The following is a 7090-nucleotide window of genomic DNA, read 5'->3' as shown; positions in this document are numbered from 1 at the left end:
TTTAGAGAGGCCAAGCTTAGCCGAGTCCCTTTTGAACTTAAAGTTTGAAAAGAAAGTAAGTGCGGCCTGGTTAATAGCTGTCGTAGATGGACAACATCAATACGTAGTTGAAGATGGTGAAGTGCAGTGAAGAAGGAGGAGGTGGGGGTGGGGGTGGGGGTACCATAGTGAGGTAGGTTATAGAAATAAATGCCAGAAATCCTTCCTCTTATGCCCAAATTTCACTCTTCCCCCATAGAAATGTTAGGGTACGCTTTCTCCATAGGCTAATATGTATGTGCATATGGATGACAGGTATCTGCGCACTTGTGGTGTACTTGTTAAGTCTGTGGGTACAACTTTGAAAAATCCCCTATGCCATTCTTCATTGTCTATTGGTCTAGGTAAAGGGTAGGCACTTTATTTGGGTATAGGAAAAACAAGTTAAAAAGGTCATCTTCCCTTTTCTGGGTAAAAGGGCACAGGATATAGATATGCTAACTTTGCTTTAGCTTAAAATGCAGGTTTTTGGCCTGTGGGTTTCTTGCATTACAGCCAAACTTACTTTTAATATGAATTAATAAACCTATCACAATACAGTACTTATATGAAAAGATATATTTGTGCATGCAAGCAGATTAATCCTGAGGGCTACAGATGTTATTGCTTAAAAATGAGATGGAGTTAAAACCATGGACTATTCTTTGTGACATATATCCCACAAATTCCACTGACCTCCCTTGTTTTCTTTGCCTGCAATAGGGTTTCCAATTTCCAAACCTGATGTGATCTCGCAACTGGAACGAGGGGAAGAGCCATGGGTCCTGGACCTCCAGGGCTCTGAGAAAGAAGTGTTCCCGAGAGCTGCCTGCACAGGTGAGGAATTGGTTAAACCAACTCAACAACTGTTTAGGAATGCAGGAAACATTTGGTATGCCCTACAAAGACCCTGTGAGTTCTTCAAGTTCAGGATTGTTCCCTGCAGATGTGGAGTCATTATGGCAGATGTCACTCATGGCTTCCCTCCTATTCTGACTGACAACTGGCAGCAGGTCCCTCCCCGATGTCACTTTCCCCTGAGTTATGGTGCAATGAGGACCCAGAACTGATCCCTTCCTCTCTTCTCTGTGGAAGGGTTTGGGGAAAATCAGCTCCTGATAAGTTTGATCTCTCCCACATATATTTTGGTTTGTTCATCCGTTTTTCCATTCCTCTCTCTGAGATTTCCTTTCTTTCTGGTGCAGGGAGTGACCTATGTCTGGATTCTCTCTGTCTCCCATCAGGTGTTGGGATGGTGAATGAGAATGAGGAGGAGAAACCCCAGCAGGAAGATGCTGTGCAAGTAGAACCACATTGGATGTTATCAGGAAGATTCAAAGGGAATGTTTCCAGGAGTTGTGCACTCCAAGAAAACACAAAATCCTGTGAGGCTCAGCAGAGGCCAGAGAAAAACTACAGTAGCCACTCAGACCGAATCAACTTGGAAGAGAGACGCTACACCTGCCTTGAGTGTGGGAAAAGCTTCAGTCGGAGCTCACACCTTCTCAGACATCAGAGAATCCACACAGGAGAGATGCCCTACACGTGCTCTGAGTGTGGGAAAAGCTTCAATCAGAGCTCTGCCCTGAGTGCACACAGGAGAATCCACACAGGTGAGAAACCGTATGGATGCTCTGAGTGCGGGAAAAGCTTCAATCAGAACTCAAACCTTATCGCACATAGGAAAATCCACACCTGTGAGAAACTGTATGGATGCTCTGAGTGTGGAAAAAGTTTCAGTCAGAGCTCAGATCTTATCAGACATCAGAGAATCCATACCGGGGAGACGCCCTACACATGCTCTGAGTGTGGGAAAAGCTTCAATCAGAGCTCACACCTTATCACACATCGTAGAATCCACACGAGAGACGCCCTACACGTGCTCTGAGTGTGGGAAAAGCTTCAGTTGGAGCTCGCACCTTATCAGACATCACAAAATCCAAATGAGTGAACTGTTATAAATCCTTTGACTAGAGCTGACCAAAGTTTTTTTTTTTTTTTTTTTAAATCACATTTGCTAATTCCCACATACTGATTTTTACACCATCTTCACCATAGCGCCTCAGCTCCCCCAGATGAGTTGCCTGCTTCTGCCTTTTGCAGCTCACCCTTCTTTGGGGTCAATCCTCTGATTTTTTTCTATCAACTCCTTTCCTTTTGAGTCGTAGGAGTGTCTCTCTCTCCAGCCAGGAATGTTTATCAGCTCCAGGTGGGAGAGAGGTTTTGATCCCAACAAGCTACACTGAGGTAAAAACTACCTGTGCCTTCCATCCACTAGGACTGTACATGGCGTTGGCTGATCAAGTTAGTGATCTTGGTGTAAAAAGACAATTATAGTTGTAGTGCAGATGCAGCCCAGGTGCAGTGGTTGGCATTAGCTTTCCCCTTGACCTGACCTAAACTCCATCCCTTTCTCTAGTCTTAACAAACCCTGAGCATCACGGTTATACTGTTCCCCCATTTCAAAGCCATTGTTAATCATCAGGTTCCCCCTTCGGGAACAAATTGTTTCATTCCCAGTTGCTCTGATGTTGCTTGAGGTTGTACTGAAGAGCAGATATTTTTACTACCATTTTCCTCACTTAAAATATATTGAACTATAAGAAAGAGCAGGAACAGGGCAGAGATAGGAAAAAATGTCATTCCCCCTGCTGTAACAACAGAAGAAGATAGGGTAAGTCAGAGGGATTCCCTTATTCCCCATCACCATCCCAATCCCCCTGTTGTTCAATTGGTTAGGTCAGTATTTTTTTCTAAAGGGCTGGGAACAGGATTCCCTAGTAAATTACTTGGAACTAAGTAAAATACCCATGCATTTGGCTCCCAAAGCAATTCTGGCCCAGGCCCTGCAAGAGGTTGCTCTTGAAGATATCTCCTTCCTAATCAGATGCATGTTGCCTATTATTTGGGAAATGCAATCCCTTTCTAGGTAGAGATGGGAAAAATGGAAGCGACATTTCTCTTCAGCTCACCCGTGGGAGATGCTGCAAATGTGTAGAAAATGAAATCCATGTTGAATGTGATATAGCTGCAGAAAGATACCTATTTTTAATAGACACCTGCCTTTTGGTGTCTTACAGGGATTCTAAGCCATACCTGAATTTAGTTCCTATTTTAAATCTGTGCCACCAGATTAAAGACATAAAAGGGCATAGTAGGGGGAATTATACCTCACTATCGCTACTGATCTGTTGTGCGGTTGGTGAAGAATTTTACTCCAGAGAAGTGTAACATTACTCCAAGTAAGGTCAAAGATTTGACAAGACCTCAGGTGGAAATTGCAGGTAGTGGTGGTTGATTTTCACCCCAGAGATGGAAGCTACGGTGACCTGTGGCCCTGGTAAACTATTTTTAGAATGCTGCTCCCTCGTTAAGTGGCATTGATCACACTCCTAAAGGGTGCCATGATTAAATTGGGAACAACTGTCTTTTACTGTTTGGATCCAAAGCTAGATGAAGTTAGAGAGAAACAGCTGATTCCTTCAGAACCATTCCATGCCTATGGGTCCCAGTCTGGCTGCCTTGTTGGACAAGAAGCACTTCCATGCTGGGCAAATGATGGAATGTATCAGATTCCAAGTTCAGACTTCAGGATACAGGAATGCTGAGTCCAGAGTCTGTGGTTTGGTCTCTTAGGGCAGGTCTACGCTAGCCACTGGATCAGCGGGTAGTGATCGATCTATCGGGGGTCGATTTATCGCGTCTAGTCTAGACGTTATAAATCAATCCCTGAGCGCTCTCCCGTTGACTCTGGTACTCCAGCACCACGAGAGGTGCAAGCGGAGTCGACAGGGGAGCAGCAGCAGTCGACTCAGCACTGTGAAGATGCCGAGATAAGTCGACCTAAATACGTCGACTTCAGCTATGCTATTCCCGTAGCTGAAGTTGCGTATCTTAGATCGATCCCCCCCTCCTAGTGTAGACCTGTCCTTAGTTTTGCTCTTGAGTTTAATGCATTTGTATCACTTCTCTGCCTCCTGCTTCTTTGAAAGATTAGAAAGTGTGAAAATAGAGCACAGGTGGTTCTACTTGCTCAGCATCTTCCTGCAGGGGTTTCCCCTCCTCATTCTCACTCACCATCCCAACACCTGATGGGAGACAGAGAGAATGAGACATAGGTCACTCCCTGCGCCTGAGAGAAAGGAAATCTATGCCATTACCTGGTTCCTAAACTGCAGCTACAGTTTCTACTCCAGGTGAATCCAAAGCCCAAGAGGCGCAGAGATCCAACCCCTTATTATCTTAGAAACACTTTATTCCTTTTTCTGTTTTTTGTCTGTTTCTTTTTATGAACTTGGAGACCTCCCAGCCTTTCTGTTAGATTGGGGTGTAACATTGCGGCTTGGTGAAGGTGTGAACACCTCTGAAATCTACAACGGGAAGATGTTAGGAAGAATAGTTCCCCAAATCTTAATTGCCTTAAAACCCTGCCCTATGAAATGATTCAACGCATGCTCCTCACCTATGGAAGCATTGCAAGGAATTGAGCGGTCAGATATGTATTGTTCAGCGAGACCAGTTTGAACTTCTTTTACTAATGTCTCTCTAAGGTCTGTATGTGTTCTGGGGTGAGAGGGCGAGGAGAAGTATTAGCTACACAATAATGAAATATAAGGAGAAAACTGTAATTGGCTTTGAGGTTGTGGGCTAAATGTAAGCAATAATTTGATTTCGACATTGAAATATTCAGCTGGGTAAATCTGGGTTGCACTGCCTGGGTAAAAAACTCTGATTGGGGTTTCTGCATCACTAAATGTGCACCTGCCTTCTTGGGTTGCTCTTTTAGGATTTATAGGGGTTGATTTTCTGCTGCATTAATCTGATGGTTGAACTAAATAGATGACTTGATTCCAACGCAATATCCTTGTTAACTCATTGATTTCCTGATTTGACCTGAACTTTATCACTGTATTGTTTAACCCTTAGCTGAATGGTGTCTATAGTCATTTAGCCTTAGTGACGTGCTCTTGGATTTATTTGTTCATGTTAATAAACATTTAACTGAGATACGGAGTCATTTCTTTCAATAAGCAACAGGGGCAGGACCTTTTCTCTGTATATTTAATTCAATCTCCATTTTCTTCATTTCATACTGTTCTAAGTTAAGGAATGTGCACAACAAAAACTGACACAAACCTGTTGCTTGCCCCATTCTGTGCCCATCCAGCAGAAGTAGAGAACAAACCCCTCCTGGAGCAGGGATTGTCACACTGGACTGTAAATACAGATGCATGTTCCCAAACTTTGCTGTCTTTCTCCAATCATGGCATAAGGGTGACACCTACAGCTGCTTGTAATCACATCTGGCAGGAAGGAGACCCCTATGTGCATTCCCTGGGGAGGCAGGGGGATCTGAGAGATCCTTGACACTGGGGGCTTTTACCCGGAGCTCAGGAGCAATCTACTCAGGGGTGATGCAGTAGAAAAGAGCAGGGTCACCTGCTTTCCCCACTTATTTCCTCTTATCCCCTTTCAATCTCTCCTCTTTGCCTCTTTTCCCCCTCCCCCCATCCTCTGGCAGGGAGACTTGGTCGCTTCCCTTCTCCCAGGGGCGCTCACTCTCCCGTAGCTGGATTGGCCCCTGCGAGTGCTAATAGGAGCGAGAGCCTGGGTGTGGGTCAGTCCCTGCAGTGGTTCTGGGACACACACAGGCAGCAGGAGGAGCAGAGATGGGGCTAGTTCCCACCTCAGAAAGTCCCTGGCCCAGTGAGTGCAGCAGCTGCAGCCCAGGTTGGGCTTGAAGGGGCCGGGGCAGCAGGGATTGGTAGGAAGGAAGGCAGGAAAAGAGCCGTGGGGCAGCTTCTGGTGGCTGGGCTCTGTAAGGTATAAGACACTGCTGATGCTGGTGCTGCTGCCTCCAGGTTGAGCTGGGAGCCCAGGCTGAGCTCTGGGCTGCTGCTGTGGCCCCAGAGGGGCTGGGCCAGGGACAGACTTTCACAGAAGCACTTTCTGTGCCCATCCGAGGTGGAGACTTTCTCCAGCTGGACCCAGTCCCAGGCTCTGCTGCCCTTGGCCCAGAGCTGCAGGCCCCAGGGGCCAGAGAGACCCCAGGGCCAGCGCTGGGTGGGCAGGCAGAGACTCTGCCCAAAGGCTCCGGAAGCAGCTGGTCTCGCAGTCCCTGGGGATCTGCTCCTGGATGGGTAACGTTCCTAGGCAGGACCTGGACAGCAGTGGAGCCACTGTCCTCATGCTGCCTCAGGTGTGGTGTGAGAAACTATCTGTAGGAATTTCCTACTCAGGGTGCACTGAGCAGGCTCAGTAACATCTGCTGAAGCCACTTCCCCCTACCCTGCCCTTACTTGGAATCAGATTCTGTGGACTCCTATTTACAGGGATTAAAAAGGGGCAAATCGGAGGAGGGGCTGGAAATTGACTGGTTGGGGGGTCAAGCAGCTGGAGGCAGGGTTAAGAGAGGGGTCGAAGGGTAAAATCAGGGCTGCGGGGCGGGAGGAGCTGGGGTTAAGCCCAGGGGGAAGGCACTGCCAGATGGTGTCAGAGAGCAAAACCCTTGCACAGGCAGGGGCAGAGGGGGTAACAGTTACCTCGGTGGACTGAGACTCCAGTGTTTGCAAAAATAGGGTCTGGGGGCAGAAGGGCTTTTTTATTTCCCCTCCCACAGACAGCACCTCTCAGCATGGGCTTCCCAGGGCTGGGTTCTTAAAGGCACAGGCACCCCAAGGCCTAGTCATGGCAGCTCCTCTCTGATGTCACCTACTGAGGTGCTGTAGGAGACTTAATCCAGTGAAATACTTTGCACAACCAAAGAATCCCGTATCCATGTATCTGATGCACAAAGTCTCAGAGCAGGTCACAGATTTGTCTTATCTGCTGCTGGGACTCCCTGAATTCCTTGTATCACTGCATCAGTTAGCTTTGTTACTGTGCAGATGCATGTCCCTGTGCTATTCAATTTCTATGTTACTGGGATACAGCAGGCCAGGGAGCAGAGGGACAATGGTCTTGTTGGGCGCCGGGACGTGGGCAGGCGCTAACACTGCCCACTGCTAATAGCCCCTCCCCCAGCCTAGGGAGGAGCTACTAAGCCCAGAACCCAACCAAGTTTGGGGGACAA

The sequence above is a fragment of the Mauremys reevesii genome, linkage group 1, assembly GCF_016161935.1.
Source record: "Mauremys reevesii isolate NIE-2019 linkage group 1, ASM1616193v1, whole genome shotgun sequence".
NCBI lineage: Eukaryota > Metazoa > Chordata > Testudines > Geoemydidae > Mauremys > Mauremys reevesii.
This window is presented reverse-complemented; position numbering follows the sequence as displayed.